At 45.0% G+C, this 17,141-nt stretch overlaps 1 protein-coding gene across 4 annotated transcripts in view; it reads right to left on the bottom strand.

Moving 5' to 3' along the window:
* ZNF143 (zinc finger protein 143) overlaps nt 1–16,179 on the bottom strand; it is an 87,658-nt gene extending 71,479 nt beyond the window's left edge. The window contains exons 1-3 of one of the 4 annotated variants that reach the window (XM_050955068.1): nt 16,054–16,179; nt 15,261–15,352; nt 14,382–14,476 (exon numbers count right to left, since the gene is read on the bottom strand). The gene's annotated coding sequence lies outside the window, so the exon portion shown is untranslated. Of the gene's footprint in view, nt 1–14,381; nt 14,477–15,260; nt 15,761–16,053 lie in introns of those variants that run through there. The other 3 variants (XM_050955067.1, XM_050955066.1, XM_050955069.1) reach the window with 3 other exon arrangements.
* Nucleotides 16,180–17,141: the final 962 nt, after the last annotated feature.

Below are 17,141 nucleotides of genomic sequence, written 5' to 3'. Positions count from 1 at the left end.
CAAAAAACACAAAAAAAATGGGGGTAATTCCTCTGTTTTGCCTGCAATCAGCAAGGGGTATTTGTGAAAGAAAGGAATCTTTTAAGTAATAATCAATGCAACCCCAAAAGGGGTAGAAAAATGTTATTTTTGTCTTTCAGATAATCCAAAGTACTGTATAATGGGCTATGTGTATGTGTTAATTCTTGGGGAAAAGTGTTTAAAAAGTGTTAGCAACCCACCAGAAGACAAATGTAAATGTAATGTAAGTACTGTGTTTACCAATAATCACATTTACTATTTGCCACAACAACAACAACAAAAGAGTCTCAGCTTACTGTAAGCACTGATTTCGCTCAGTTCTCTATCAAGCTTGGCATTGAATGGCAGACAGTTAACAATCATCTGTTAAAAGGTAAAAAGGTAATGTGGAAAACTGGACCATTCATATTATACACACAAATGGGGACATGTTAAGAATTGCCACTACAGAAAAACATAACAGCTTACCATTGGTATAACATATTTTCTGGATGGTCTCCCACAACTACTGGCATACTAATGTTACTACTCCTAATTGTGTTTTTGGTTTTAAATTGTATGTGTTTAATTAAAATGTTTAAAATGTGCTGGTGGATAAAACAAATGTGTGCAAAGCTAAAGTCACAGGCCCAAATCACCTCCCAGTATTTTCTATTACGTGAATTAAATAAAAAGTGACACTGGCGATTAATAATCTTAGTGTCAAAAGGGGGATATGTAGGAACAGGATTTTATAATGTCCCATAAGAATTAAAGTATAATTTGATTTCATCCTGCTAGCCACTTTTTTAAATAGCAGAAAGAAATGACCCCCTGGGACTATAAGATTCTGTTTTCCCCTATGCATTACAAATTGGGCCCTCTCTTAACTCTTTAAGATTTAGTTAGTAAGAGACAGGATTCTCTATTGTGTCTATGTTAAGTAAATTAGAGAAACATTAAAGGCCTGGGTCTCAATGTAAATTGTCTTGGTTATCAATTGTAAAACTTAGCAAGGTTTAGTTTGCAATGCCTTTTTTTTGCTCGATATAAAATACTACTGTTTGTATTCTCAATCTATTTGTGTGAATGAGGAATGTATGCATCAGGAAAAGATAAGGTGTGAAGGCCATTGTTATAGCCAGAGTCAAGGAAGAAGTAGTAAAGAGACTTAAAGAACAACAAAGAATCACCAGGCACTGCTTACTACCCCAATGGCTGTTAAACTGTCTGGCATCTCAGAGTGGATACATGCTTCGCAGTGTAAGAATGCACCATCCCCAGTGAACCAATCACCACCTCAGGACCACGCAGAGTCAATTTTGACTCCAGAAGAAGACGTAGAGGAACAGCCTGCAATACCTCACAATCTACGCTCTCGTAACGGTTGCTGGAAGCAGATGACTACATAAAGCAAGGCCCAAGAAGCAGCAGTAGTGAGCCTAGCGCCTGCTGGACATAAAACTGTGACTGAAGTTCCCTCAGCTGAGGTTGTCAGAACCAGAAGGGCCTGCCTCCAACATGCACCTCTGGTGGTGCCTGTTCCTTGGCTGTTGGTGTCTTAAGGTCTGGGGAGTCCACAATGACAATTCTTTTATCCAGCAGCAAGTGTGGATAGCTCAGACCCTTATTATTTCTAAATGCTAGGTCTGCAGCCACATCCCAGCCCACTTTCAAACTGGTGTTCCTGTCCTGGCTACCCATTCAATTCCCCAGACCTCACTGGAGGACCTTGTCCGTTTAACACAATATGGAACAGTAATGACACCTAGGCAGAGGCTATTGGCAGTTCCTTTATCCCACTTGGGGAAGTAATACACCAGGCAAAAAGGCTCCTGAGGTTACAAGCAGTAGTTGAAATAATGGCAAATGAAACCAGAGAAAGTTTAAAAACCCTGGCCAAAGAAACAGAGGCGATCAGACAGATGGCCCTCCAAAACCGTCAGGCATTAGACATAGGGCTTGTCTACATCACAAAGTTGCAGCGCTGGTGAGGGGGTTACAGCGCTGCAACTTAGGAGGTGTACACATCTGCAGGGCATCACCAGCGCTGCAACTCCCTGTTTGCAGCGCTGGCCGTACTCCCGTTTTGTCTCGGGTGTAAAGGATCCAGCGCTGGTGATCCAGCGCTGGTAATCAAGTGTAGACACTTACCAGCGCTCTTCTTGACCTCCGTGGAATAAGCAGGTATCCCAGCATACCTGAGGAAGCCTCTGGTAATCAAGCAGGTCTCCTTCCCCGGTTTGCTCTCGCGTTCCCCGAACCCCAGAGCAAGCAGGTCTCCTTCCCTGCGGTTTGCTCTCGCGTTCCCCGAACCCCCGAGCAAGCAGGTCTCCTTCCCTGCGGTTTGCAGGGTGGTTCGGGGAACGCGAGAGCAAACCGCGGCGAAGCTGGTCTCCTTCCCCGGTTTGCTCTCGCGCTCCCCGAACCCCCGAGCAAGCAGGTCTCCTTCCCTGCGGTTTGCAGGGTGGTTCGGGGAACGCGAGAGCAAACCGCGGCGAAGCTGGTCTCCTTCCCCGGTTTGCTCTCGCGTTCCCCGAACCCCCGTGCAAGCAGGTCTCCTTCCCTGCGGTTTGCAGGGTGGTTCGGGGAACGCGAGAGCAAACCGCGGCGAAGCTGGTCTCCTTCCCCGGTTTGCTCTTGCGTTCCCCGAACCCCCGAGCAAGCAGGTCTCCTTCCCTGCGGTTTGCAGGGTGGTTCGGGGAACGCGAGAGCAAACCGCGGCGAAGCTGGTCTCCTTCCCCGGTTTGCTCTCGCGTTCCCCAAACCCCCCTTGAAGCCGCCCAACAGCGCTGCAGTGTGGCCACATCTAACACCACCTGCAGCGCTGGTTGCTGTAAGTGTGGCCACTCTGCAGTGCTGGCCCTATACAGCTGTACTAACACAGCTGTAACAACCAGCGCTGCAAAATTGTAGATGTAGACATACCCATAGTGCTGGCGGCCAAAGGAGGGACCTGTGCTCTCATTGGAAAAGAATGTTGTGTGTTTATACCTGACAATACCAATGAGGTAATAGATCGCGCTAGCCACTTAGAACAAATCGCATATCTTCCCCATGAAGAATCGAGTTCTTTATGGAAGTGGCTAAGTAACCTGTTCAATTTCTCTGGCATAGGAAACTGGTTGTTTCAGGGAGCCCTAACTATCCTGTTTGGAATCTTAGTGATTTTTGTATGCTTTCAGTTAATCTCCTGTTGAATCCAGAATTGTGTCACCCAGATGACTGCCCCAAAACAGAGTGCTAATGTGATGATTTTGAATATCACTGATGAACAAAGAGATAAGGAACGGTTAATTTGTGGAACCCAGTAATTGTTGGTCATGGCGTGCGCTTGACCAAAAGGAGGGATTGTGGCCATGGCTACACTGGCGCTTTACAGCGCTGCAACTTTCGCGCTCAGGGGTGTGAAAAAACACCCCCCTGAGCGCTGCAAGATACAGCGCTGTAAAACCTCAGTGTAATCAGTGCCGCAGCGCTGGGAGCGCGGTTCCCAGCGCTGCAAGCTACACCCGTAAGGGATGTGGTTTACGTGCAGCGCTGGGAGAGCTCTCTCCCAGCGCTGGCGCTCCGACCACACTCACACTTCAAAGTGCTGCCGTGGCAGTGCTTTGAAATGTCAAGTGTAGCCATACCCTGTGAAAGTAGAATGAATTATATTGTGAAAATAGAAAGGATTAAAGAAATGCTGTCTGTACCTTTAAGCAAAACTGTTGGAATGCTGCAATCCAGGTGTCAGGAATACAGACATTCACATAGAACAATTGCACCATTTAAGGGCAATTGGTGAAGTATTAGCCTTAAATCAATAAGAGTTAGTAAGGAAATAGGAAATGCATGCTATGCCCCTGAATTTTACTGTTTTGCTTTCTTTGTCCCTTTGTCTAATTCCCGCTCTTTTATCTGTATAAATAAGACTCTTTGGGTCTTGCATGGCCACTCACATTATCTGGGTGTTATTGGCGGAGTGCTGCACTAATAAAACAGAGTGGTCTGACAAATTGTGAGTCCTGATTCTAACTTTGACACTACCCACTTCCACTCTTCAGGCTTCTCATCCCAGTCTCCTTCCCAAGCCAATCCTAGTCTCCTCCTCTGGGTTCTCTGAGTCCTCATCTTCCCTCACAACTCTCAGTCCCAATCACCAGCTACCAGCTCTTTGTCTGAACCGTCTCTTCCCCACCCCAATGGCTCCTAACTAGTCTCCCTCACTGGGTTTCTCATCCAACCTCATTCACCTCATCCCCTCCTTGTATCAGTCTCTTTGCCTGGCCAATGCCAGTTCTCCCCACCACACCACACCCCCCAGGTCCTTGTCAGATCTGTCTCTTTTCTCCCCCTACTCCTGCTCCCCCTCACTGGTTCCTCCTCCAGCCAGTCTCAATCTCCTCCCCTCACCCCAGCTCCTCATCCAATCTCAGTGCTATCCCCATCACGCCATCAGATATCCATTTCCCCCCATCCATTTACTCTCACTGGCACCCAGTCCTAGTCTTCCCTGATCCAGTGCCCAGCTCAACTCCAGCCCAGACCCTGTGAGAGAAGCCATTACAGAGAAAATCTCTCTCCGACTCTATAGCTTTGGGCTAAAGCACACTTAGTTGCTGTCGTTGCTATGAATGTGCAGTCCAGTCACACGTAGCCGTGAGGGAATGGAGCATGCTCAGATGCACTATGAGGGTGACACATAGGCAGTCTGGTCAGTTCTAGAAGCTAAGCAGCTTGAACATGTGCAATGAGAACAAAACCTTCAGAGATTTTTTTTGTTAAACTCTAGTGAGTCTCTACTGAGTGTTTGAGCTAAATTTTCCAAAGGCTTATAACTTAGCCAAATTTGAGCTTGTTTTTACAGCAAAAGACATGTTCCTCACACAAAGGCAGCCCCTTCCAAATTTCAAGCCCCTGCTATACTGCATGCTACTTGATCATTTTAAAGAAAAGTCCTTACAAAATTTTTAAGAGGGGCAAAACAATGTATTTTTCCCTTCTTTCATTCTTGGAAACAGCTGACTCATTTTGTCTGAAATTTTCCCAAAAAATTCAGCGTGAGACACCTTACATGGAAAATGCTGGTTAAAGTTTGGCTAAGCAACTGAAAACACGATCTTATAATATGTGTCTGGAAACCTTAACAAGAGGCAGTAAAACCAGCCTATAATGATTTGGAGGCAGAACTGGCCAATGAATGAGTAAAGTCCGCTGCTGGCACTGTGGGGGGTTCACTGTAGAAAACCTACAGAGAAATGTAAAATCCAAGTGGACTTTAAACACTGGCAACTGATGGCAGACAAAATTTACCTTCCATAAATGTAGAGCAATTAAAAAAAAAAACAAAATGAACTTTGAACTTGCATTAAGTTGGAGGAAAGAATTATTGGATTTATCATGAATAATGCAGAGTGCAGCAGCAGTCAAATAAGATGCCTATGTAACATGCTTATGTACTCAAATAAGCAGCAGAATATTTTGGGTTCTTTTCCTTTAGTTGGAGAAGGGATGAAATGTTTAAATCAGATGGTTCTATGGGAGCTGGAAGCAGCAGCTAGCATTAGGAGTGGCACTGGGCAGCAGAGATCAAGAGTAGCAGCTGGAATTTAGGCAGTTGGGAGCAGGGGCGGATCTAGCTTTTTTGCCACCCCAAGCACGGCAGGCAGGCTGCCTTCGGCGGTTTGCCTGCAGGAGGTCCGCCGGTCCCACGGCTTTGGCGTACCCACCGTCAAATTGCCACCAAATCCACGGGACTGGCAGACCTCCCGCAGGCAAGCCGCCAAAGGCTGCCTGACTGCCGCCCTCGCAGGGACTGGCAGGGCGCCCCTCATGTCTTGCCGCCCCAGACACGCACTTGGAGCGCTGGTGCCTGGAGCAGCTGCTGGTTGGGGGCAACCGTGTTAGTTAGGAAATGGACATTAGGGAATGGGAGTAGCAATTGGGTTATGAGCACCTAGGAAATCAGCAGCTAGGAACGTGGCTGGAGGGAGGCAGGCAGTTGAGAACTGGACAAATGGGAATGACAGCTGGCAAAGAGGCAGTTGGGAATGGGAAGGTCAGTTGAGAAATGGGAAACTGGAATTTGGCATCTACAGTTGCCATAGGGAGGTTAGACAAAGATAATTGAAAAAAAGGGTAATGACAATAGCAGGAGCCCCACAGAGAGAGGGGAAACAAGGCAGTCTCTGAGGAGAAGCTAACAAGTAAAATTTGTAATAACAGCAATGTCGGGGAAGGAAAAGTGAGCTGATGAGAAAGCAAGAGGAAACTAAAAGACTAAAGAAAAACTGAGGGCAGAGGGGGTAAAAAGCCTGAGAAAATCAACTTGGAAAGGTAGGTTAGCTGCTAGTTATTCTCTGTCCTTGTAAACGGTATTGTGAAGGGTCTGGAATAATAAATATTAATTTTATTTATAACACACCTGTGGTGCCGTACAATAATTTAATATATTTTAAAAAATCTTATGAAAACAGGACTATAAAACAGGACTATAAAACTACAACCAGAACGATAAAAGACACATAGCCCTATAACACAGAACAGAACTAAAGAAACAATACCGGCTTTCATTGATGAGGCTTGTGAAACTTAGAGCCTATGATTGACAAAATTGCAGATCACTGTAAAGGGTCACTTCATGTATTTTAGAACACTGAGACACAGATCCTCTAAAGTATTCAGTTTCCTAACTTGCCTAAATACCTTTGAGGAGCTGTCCCTGTCAAAAATATTTAGGCTTTGTCTAGACTAGCATGTTCAGTCATGTTGTAACACTTCTATACAGCTTCTCACCCAATTGCAAACAGTAAAGCAGACACTTAACAAATGCTTATTCCAGGGCACAACTCATTTTGTGAAGTGTCTACATTAGTATTTACATATGGTTAACATGTTGGTTACAAGTTAATTGGCAATTAACATGCATTAGTGATGGCCTTTTGCCACTCATTTATGGTTTTATGATAAGTATGAGCGAGGGTGGCAAGTTTGCATGTTGTTGATTTGTGTAGATAGCAAGTAATATGTGTAGGCTGCAGCGAGGGGCTGCGTGTGGTGGTTGCACTGATTTGTGTCTGGGTAGTAGTGCTGGGGGATTGTGTGTTGATTTGTGTGGGTGGAGAACGAGTGATACATGCTGCAGTGAGGGGCTGGGTGTTTTGGGGATTATTGTGTATGCTGTTTGTGTTGTGCTTTGAGGTTTGTGCTGGCAGCATGTGGAGTGGCAGTTTGACCAAGGAATCCACCACAGGCGCAGTCTCCCTCATGCAACCTGGTGGATGCAAATTAGCTGCAGAGTAAGGATAGTGATGGGCTGAATTACTTCTGCTATTACAATGGTCTAGAACTCTTGGCATGACATAGGTAGCTGCAAACCACACAGGTGTAACACGTAAAATTTAAATGACTAAGAATTTTAAAATTGGATGGTGACAGACTGTCAGTCTTTAACTCTATGTTCACCCCTTTTTCAAGACTATGATAAATGTTATACAATCTCTGCCTTGTAAGGTATCACTTGAAAACTCTGAATTTGCTAATCATTATTGTCCAGGTAAAATGTGTAGCAACACAGTATGTAAAGTTACAAGATTCTACTGTATGATGTTACTAAGGGTTTGTCTACAACAGCACTTTACAGTGCTGTAACTTTCTCACTCAGGGGTGTGAAAAAACACCCACCTGAGCGCTGCAAGTTTCAGCACTGTACTGTGGCAGTAGGGTGACCGGATGGCCCAATTTTATAGGGACAGTCCTGATTTTAGGGTCTTTTTCTTATATAGGCTCCTATTACCCGCCACCCCGTCACGATTTTTCACATTTGCTGTCTAGTCACCCTATGTGGCGCTGTAGACAGTACTATAGCGCTGGCAGCCACACTCCCAGCACTGGTAGCTACTCCCCTCACACAGGTGGTTTTTTCAGTGACATTACCTCATAGCCACGTTAAAGCACTGCCACCATGGCTCGTGAAGATGTGCCCTAAGACATATTTCAAATCTGTGGAAGCAACCACAAACTAGTTCCTCAAAGACAAAAAAATCCTCAGCCAGGTGTCAACAAAATCCATCACCTTGTTAAGTGGCCATTCTTTGGCAGGGAAAGGGCTGAATGAGAACTTTACATCTTGGCAAGGAAACAGCAGGAGGTTCTCATCCCCCCAGACTTTCTGTCTCCTGAACTCCAGCTGGAGATGATTCTCAAAGAGGAGGTAAGTATAAGAATGGAGAACCAAGACCTCAAGTCATTCCACCCTTTCTCTCTACCCGTGGCAATCACAACACCTGAGGAACAAAGAAACAGTTTTGGACTGAGGGAGGGATCCTGTCTGAAAGGAAGTCAGCCAGTGAGGCTGCTGAAGCATGTAGTGAGAGAGACCTTTTGCTTTGAATTCACTTAAGCTTGTTAAATTAGGTATTAGTTGTGTTTTACCTTTTATTTCTTTGTAACCAAATTCTGATTGTTAATAAACTTGTTTTGTCATTTTATCTAAACAGTGTGATTGGACTGAAGTGTTTAGGAAACTCTATTTGAGATAACAGTATTTGTACAAGCAGCAAAGAATCCTGTGGCACCTTATAGACTAACAGACGTTTTGGAGCATGAGCTTTCGTGGGTGAATACCCACTTCTTCAGATGCATGTGGTGGAAATTTCCAGGGGCAGTATATATATGCTAGCAAGCAAGCTAGAGAAAACGAGGTCAGTTCAATCAGGGAGGATGAGGCCCTGTTCTAGCAGTTGAGGTGTGAAAACCAAGAGAGGAGAAACTGGTTCTGTAGTTGGCAAGCCATTCACAGTCTTTGTTCAATCCTGAGCTGATGGTGTCAAATCTGCAGATGAACTGAAGCTCAGCAGTTTCTCTTTGAAGTCTGGTCCTGAAGTTTTTTTGCTGCAGGATGGCCACCTTAAGGTCTGCAATAGTGTGGCCAGGGAGGTTGAAGTGCTCCCCTACAGGTTTTTGTATATTGCCATTCCTAATGTCTGATTTGTGTCCATTTATCCTTTTCCGTAGAGACTGTCCAGTTTGGCCAATGTACATAGCAGAGAGGCATTGCTGGCATATGATGGCGTATATTACATTGGTGGATATGCAGGTGAATGAACCAGTGATGGTGTCGCTGGTGTAGATATGTGGGTAGAGTTGGCATCGAGGTTTGTTGCATGGATTGGTTCCTGAGCTAGAGTTATTATGGTGCAGTGTGCAGTTACTGGTGAGAATATGTTTCAGGTTGGCAGGTTGTCTGTGGGCAAGGACTGGCCTGCCACCCAAGGCTTGTGAAAGTGTGGGATCATTGTCCAGGATGGGTTGTAGATCCTTGATGATGCGTTGGAGGGGTTTTAGCTGGGGGCTGTATGTGATGGCCAGTGGAGTCCTGTTGGTTTCCAGTCCTTTGCAAATTTGACACCATCAGCTCAGGATTGAACAAAGACTGTGAATGGCTTGCCAACTACAGAACCAGTTTCTCCTCTCTTGGTTTTCACACCTCAACTGCTAGAACAGGGCCTCATCCTCCCTGATTGAACTGACCTCGTTATCTCTAGCTTGCTTGCTAGCATATATATACTGCCCCTGGAAATTTCCACCACATGCATCTGAAGAAGTGGGTATTCACCCACGAAAGCTCATGCTCCAAAACGTCTGTTAGTCTATAAGGTGCCATAGGATTCTTTGCTGCTTTTACAGATCCAGACTAACACGGCTATCCCTCTAGTATTTGTACACATTTTCTATTAATAAAATAACAGACTTTATATGAGCTTGTGTTATCCAGGAGAGGGCTAGGCAGTACAAGATTCACATTTCTGGGGGAAAAGTTTAGGACTGGGAATTTGCTGGTGTTGCTCTGTAGTGTAATTCAAGAGTGGCTGGCCATAGCACTTATACAGTATAACTGGAAGTAATTCACATGGTGGAGGCTGTGCATGAGCAGACCAGGAGCAGTTGCTCTCACAATGAACCAATGTAAAAGGCACCCCAGGCTGAAGAATTGAGGGGATATAGCTGTTCAACAGTCTAGATTGTACCCTTAGTAATGTCACACAGACAGCAAAACCCAGTTATGTTTTAATTTGGCGATATTCTGAATAAAAGGAGCCCTCAAACAGGCTTGCAGCGGTTTCCATTGCTTCACACTGACTCTACAGACATAAAATAGGCTTTAGAGTGACACACAAAAGTGCTAATCCTGAAATCGCACTATACAGATCATAAAACTCCAGACCTTAATGCAGAAGGTCAGGACTGACAATTGCTTGGAAAATTCAATGACGGCTAAGAGTCTAGAATAGAGGCTGCCTGAACACAAGTTATAAATTATATATAATATGTCAAAACAGTATTATAGTTAGCCATTGAAAAATTAAGAAATGCTAGTATTAAGGTTGTCTGTGCGATTTTATTTCAGTTCCCTGGTCTATGTATATATTATGATAGCCTTGGCTAACACTGCATAGAAAGTCTGGCAGAGCAAGAAACAGAATCCAGCTCTCACAGGTCCCAATCTAGTGCTCTGAACACAAGGAAATATTCCTTCTCTTCTTGCAACTCTTTGCCTCATTAGATGTCTAACCTGTGCACTAAATGTGGCATGGGTCCTGTGAAACAGACAGAATATGATTATGTAAAGACTATACAGTGCATATGCACAGTGAAGACAAAATAAGTTTGCACACACATCCTTAATTCTGGTAGTTCCACATTTCTGAGTCCTTGAATTTGCAACCTTAACTTTCTTTCAACATAATTTGTATACATAATTTCCTAGGGTTTTATAAAGCAAACCGAAAAGAAACAGAAGTTATCACATGGAATCAGACTGATCCTTTGCATGGATCATTAATAGGATTGTAATGCATAATTTTCAAATCCACAGAACAAACCTCCACCAGTTGAGCTAAAGGAGAAACTGGTAGCAGTACTTGGCTGTTAACCTCTATGTAGACCAGCAGTCAGAGGGAGGGGAGACATGCATTTTGAAAAGTATCTTACACAACTATTTGCTAGACAGCAAAGGAATGTTGGGAATCAAGAATCATGGGTATCTATTTCTGACTCTGAAGGTCACTATGGTTTCAGACAATACTGCCATGCATACAGGTATGGTACATTCATTCGGAAAGTCAATGTAGCTAAGTGGATGAGAGTTGGCTCTCCCATGTCAGAGACTCTGGCCAAATTCTAGATCACATTTTGGTCTTTGTACTGTACTTCAGCTTTTTTGCACAAGAAGCTGAGGCTTGTTAGTTATAACAAAGTTCTTCTCTGGGGTAATACAATGCTGCTAGTTTTGAGATTCCCCTGCAAATAAGATATAAGTACAAGACCAAAGTTATCGTTGCCATAGGCGGCTGCACCTTTAACTTCAGTGTAGTTACACCTGCTTATGAGAGCAGTGATAATGACTCATAACCCTTTGTGCTTTCTTACCATGCTAGCAGTCATACTTTTTCTCTCAAACACAAGTGGAGAAAAACATGGCCATTTTACATGTTCAGTTTAATGTTTAAATCATCTTTAATAATGAACATATGAGCACTGTCAATCCTTGCATTCTACACAAAAGAATCTTATTAACCAGTTTGGTTACACAACAATTGACATTTTAAAAGTTTTATTTTCCCTGATATTATTGTTATAGATTGTAAACTGTATAAGCACAAACTATCTTTCTGTCCTGGGTTTGTACATCTAGCACTGTGTGGTTCTGATCCAGGGTGCTACAGCAGTACAAATAATAATACATCCTAGTGAAATTTTGCACTGTGATGGTGCCCAGGGTGCCCTTTAGAGTGTGTGACATTTAAAATAGACTGCGGGAAGGTTAGAAAATAATGCTGATAAAGTGCATAAGATTCAGGATGATCCAGGTTAAGTTGGCCTACTCAGCAGTATTCCTGAATATGTGCACTTAACTTAGCAAAGGATGGTTAACGACCTAAGTGAAATTATTTTGGTGGTCTTGACACAGTTCAAAATGATTAAGCTGTACATCACAAAAAAAAATCTTAACTGGCATCAACTGGCAATCTTGTTAGCAGAAAATTATACTGTTGGTAACTGAATGAGTAGGACAGCACTGAAGAATCAAAAATGCAGCACGTTCACAAGAGCAGTGCCGTTCAGTCAGTTAGCACAACGACCATATTTGTGCTGGTACTCCACCATTACAGATGCACGGTTTCTGGATAACTATTCCACAGATCCCAAAATAGCTTCCTGAAGCAGTGGCTTCTGGAAGATTTTGAAAGGCTTTCTAAAGTCAGATTTCAAAAAACTTCCTGGGGAAACATGTTGAGGTCCCTGGAGAGTGTGGCTTCAAGCATCCTTGACCCCTGTGCTGTAGAGTTAAGAAGGTATAGTAGGCACTTAAGTAGTGGACTGTGGGATAATAGGAAGATCATTTTCATGGTTAAGATAATTATGCCAGAGATCCTATACAAACTGCATTACACTGGTGGATTTGGCATGAGAGAGAACCACTTCTTGGTCAACCCACCTCAAAGCTAGTCCAATTCAAAAGGTGGAGCAAGCATCTGTGCACTACTGGGAATGCATGTGCAAATACAAGATATGTTACAGGCATATTAGCGGAGAATAGTACGATGAATTTCTGCAGCATTGACAAGGCCAACAAGCACAGTGAATCATTCCTTGACTCAGAGGGACCACCTCTAGAGTTAAAAAGCAGAGAATTAGTGGGATGGGATGGGAAACTTACATTGCCATAGCATGGTGCACCTGTCCTGGGACGAGGATTGTTTCCGGAGCTGTCAGCTGGCCAATAAATTCACAGATTTTTTTAAAAACATAATTAATAAGTCAGTAGAGAAAATATTGGGAGAAAGGCCGTTGTAAATCTTTTATGAAGACCAGAAATAAGGGTGAATGGGTTGCAGCTCCGGTAGTAATTGGCTATGGCATTATTTGCTGGGCATGAAAGTTGTGAATTTGAGGGTTCTTTGTCAGCCCCTACCTGCTCATGCTGAAGCATGCCAGAATGAAACGGTTTTCCCTAGGTCTGGGAATACGGAGAAGCTGAGCTGAAGGAGGAAATGAGACAAACTGAATAAGAAGACTGGTACTAGCTTGGTAGAAAGACTGGAACTGACAGCTAGGGAGAAAAGACTGAAAGTAGCTAGGCAGAGAGATTAGACTGGAAGGGGAGAGACTGAGAGCAAGAGGTAGACTGAGACCACATGCCAGCAGGGAGGGGAAGGGACTATGAGCAGCTGAAGAGAGAGGCTGGGACTGGCTGGACAAGAGAAACTGGGAGCCAATGATAACACTGGGCAAGCCACCCAAAACCAAACTTTTCACAAGTGGTCACTAATTATATGTTCCTCTTTGTTTGGGTGTCCAGTCTGAAACCTTTGAGTCTGATGTGCAAAAGTGATGAACACCCACAACTATAAGTCAATAAGGGAATGTCTAGAGTGCAATTAAACATGTGTGGTTGGCACATACCAGCTGACTCAGACTTACGGGGCTCACACTAAGGGTCTGCTTAAGTGCAAAGTCGATGTTTGGACTTGGGCAGGAGCATAGACATACCCAGAGAGCAGTACTTTGTCCAAAGAAAGAGCTATGTAATGCTGAGTACTTTGAAAAATCAGGTCTGAGACATCTCAATTTGGACACCCAAAATTAGTGAATGCTTTTGACCTTAATCTCTCTGAGCCTCAGTTCATCTATAAAACAGATATATTACCGCTTTACCTCACCAGGGTATTATGAAAATAAATTAATGTTTATGAAGTATTCAGATTCTACAGATATACACATGCACACTAAATCGAACGTGAGTAGACCCAATGAAACATACAAGATTATTCATGTGATAAAGCCTCAATTCAGTGAACACTTAAGCATGTGTATTAGTTTATAAACTAAACCAGAATAATAATTCCTCAGCTAGTACATTAAGAGTAAAATGTTATTCCACAACTATCAGAAAGGCAACTTATGTGGACTGCAATAAAACTCTGGGGATAGTGCTCATCAATAAAATAAACTAAGTAAAACATTAAAATTATCTACATGGTATCCTTTAATTAACATGAATTTATAGTATTTCACTGTATCATCTTAAGTAAATAGTTTTATTTTCTTTACTAATTAAGTTGAAAAACTCTGCTGTGAAAATAATACTCATTCTTATTGCTCTAGAAAATGTGAAAGTCTTGGAGGATTAAGTCCTCACAGAATTAAATGATTAAAATGAAATCTAAAAAGCTAAGCCTTTAAAGCATGCTTGTTTTATTGTACCTTAGAAATGTTAAAAATATATCTTGATAACCAGAGGCTCATTTTATGCAGATACACCAAATGCATATTCCTGTACTCCAGGAAGACAAACTATTTAAGAGAAATAAATTTAACTTTCTGTTATGTACCTGAAACAACATGACATGTTATTTCTAGTACAGAAAAAACTCCTCTGATTCAATTGGAGATTTATAACACTGGAACCAAAATTTTGAGAAATATCCTAGAAAAAGAATTTTATTTACAATTTTTAAAACGCAACCAAATTTCTATAAAAGGAATCATTTGAGAATTATGTCACACTTCACAAGTTACTAAAGATTTAAAATTTGCAATATCTTAAAATTTAAGCCACAATAGATTTTATATATAGAACATTGGTAACTGCCAGGTTTTCTAAAAAAGCCTTAACTTTTACATGACTCATTTTAACAAAATCCTAAAATAGCTTAATTGTGAAAATATATTGTATAAGTAATGTTTTTTCTATAGTTGGATCTTCTAACTGTATATGATACTAAAAATTCTAGACAGAAGTGCTAAGAAAAGAGAAGTAATGCTATTTTAAAAACATAGCTTTATGTTATTTTTATGAGCAGAGAAAGTCTATTTTGGTTTATCTGACACAACGCAGGGACCTCACTTTGTGTTAGTGAAGCAGAACGTGTGCTTATGACACTATAAATACTACTGCTAGAAAAGCAATTTTCCCCACCAAGGAGCTGCTTCCCAACTCTCTCCAATGCGGGAGACCCCTTCACGGGGGAGATTCCGTTTAATGCTCTTTTGTAAATCTTTCCCTCTTAAACATGGAGTACTGTTTGTGTCATTGACCGATTTAATAACTCCCCTCTTCACTGTCACTGCAGCAAACCTCCTAAAAGCTTCTAAATTGGCTCCAGATGCAAGTCATTTTTAAGAAAGGGCAACGGAAGCAAGCTAGATAACTCTCCTTTACCTGTGGTAGCAATTAACATACACCCCCCACACACACACACACCAAATACCTGCAAATTTTTATTTACGGAGGATAACTTTTGCAAAAGGCAATTAAAAGTCCAGGGGACTAGGGAGACTCCGTCCCTTAGACACGGCAACACTAAAACAGAAACAAGCAAACAAGGTGTTTGCAACAAGCCCTTTTTGCACGACCATCACTACCAGGCCTGCGACGCAATACAAACAAACTCCGAGGCATGTGCGATGGGCGCCTCCTCTGCCCCCACATCTGCGGCTAGAGACGGCGCTGGCAGGACGCCTGCCCGCGAGGCAGAGCAGGGGGCAAGGCAAGGCAGCTGCTGCAGCGTGCGCGGGGGAGCCGACACCAGCCCGGACCCAGCGCAGGACTGGGGAGCGACCCCGATCCCTGAGGGACGCAGCACGCCAGAGGCGCCTTCCCTCCGAGGCGGGGGCCAAGGCAACCCCCGGGGAGTGGCGGCGCTCAGCCCGTCCCAGCCACCTCCCCGTGCCCCCACCGCGTGTTTGTCATGGAACTCGGCAGCGGCGTCCCGAGGCGGCGGCGGCGCCAGCGGGGAGGAAACTGCCGCAGCTGAGGCGGCGGCTGTGGAAAACAGGATGGGGGAGGGGAGAAAAACGTACAAGGCGGGCAGGCGGCAGAACCGCGGCTTTATTAATGTCACTCGGCGCTGCCTCGCTGCCCCCGCTCGCTAGCTACCCCGCTCCGCTTCCCCGCGCGCGGCGCAGAGAGGCCGGGCCCGGCAGATCTGCGAGGCGGCCCGAGCCGGAGATGGCGGTGGGTAGAATAAGGCACACTGGGTAAAAACACATTTATATACTAACCTCGCCGAGAAATTTTCCAACAATTCCTCCGTCCGACCACCATGCACCAGGACAGGAAACGGCCGCCTCAGCACCCGCCCGCTCCAGCACCGCCCAGAGCCTTGCGGGCGGGCCCCGCAACCAGCATTCGCCGAGCCGCCATTGGACAGCCAGCACAACAAACCGCCGCCCACACACTCCATTGGTCGCCGGAGGCCCAGCGCCAACCCCGATTGGCTACGCTCCGCGGGCCTTGTTCTCCGTGCCACGGACTCTCAGCTATGCTGGGTTCGGGGCCGCCACCGACGCCATTTTGTATCACGGCCAGCTAGGCGCCTGTGCGTCAGAGAGGGAGTTGGGCGCCATTTCCCCGCACAGTCCGGAGAGGGAGATGGTAGTTAGCCCCGCTTCAGGGGCTTCCAGCGCTTGGCTCCCTCCGGGGCGCTATGGCGGGCGGAAGCCTGCGGCTTCTCTTATTCATCCAGCCGGGGCCGACGCGCTCGCAGAGAGGAGGCTAGTAGTTTTCCTGCCATCCCCATGGGCAACCCGGTACTACGGGGGGGGGACACAAGGCTGCTCTCTGTCCAGGAGCCGATCCCTGCCGCATGCACCGTAGAGTATCAGCCTGTTGCTCCAGACACAGCGGGGAGAGCCCTAGGCGACCACACGCACACACCGCCTCAGCCTAGCTCTCTCCACCCACAGGCACAGCACCCTGACCCCCGGGCCGCGCTCCTCGGGGGAGAGCCCCACTTTAGCTTCCCCTCCCCCACGCACCTGGAGATTTTGGAGAACCCTAGCTTGGCCCCTCCTACGCATGGTCGCAGCAGCCTCACACCCACTGGGGAGAGTCCCCAGGCTGGCTCCCCACCTACTGGGCTCAGCCCCCGACTTCCACATGGGGGAACCCCCAGCCTGGCTTCTCTCAGCTGCAATTCTTTGGGCCACGGCCTTTTCATACCAGACCAGTAGGGGGTCCTGACCACTCCGTTATTGTGATATAGCCCCTAACTGCTCAGGGACTCCAGCTTGGCTGGTCCTCCTGTACCCGCTGATAGAAGCCAGGTCCAGACTTTTAACTTCCCTTAACATTAACAACAGTGATAGGG

Source organism: Gopherus flavomarginatus, chromosome 5 (genome assembly GCF_025201925.1).
Source record: "Gopherus flavomarginatus isolate rGopFla2 chromosome 5, rGopFla2.mat.asm, whole genome shotgun sequence".
NCBI classification, from domain to species: Eukaryota; Metazoa; Chordata; order Testudines; family Testudinidae; genus Gopherus; species Gopherus flavomarginatus.
The sequence above is the reverse complement of the archived record's forward strand: the minus strand, read 5'-3'. Positions and strand labels throughout refer to the sequence as shown.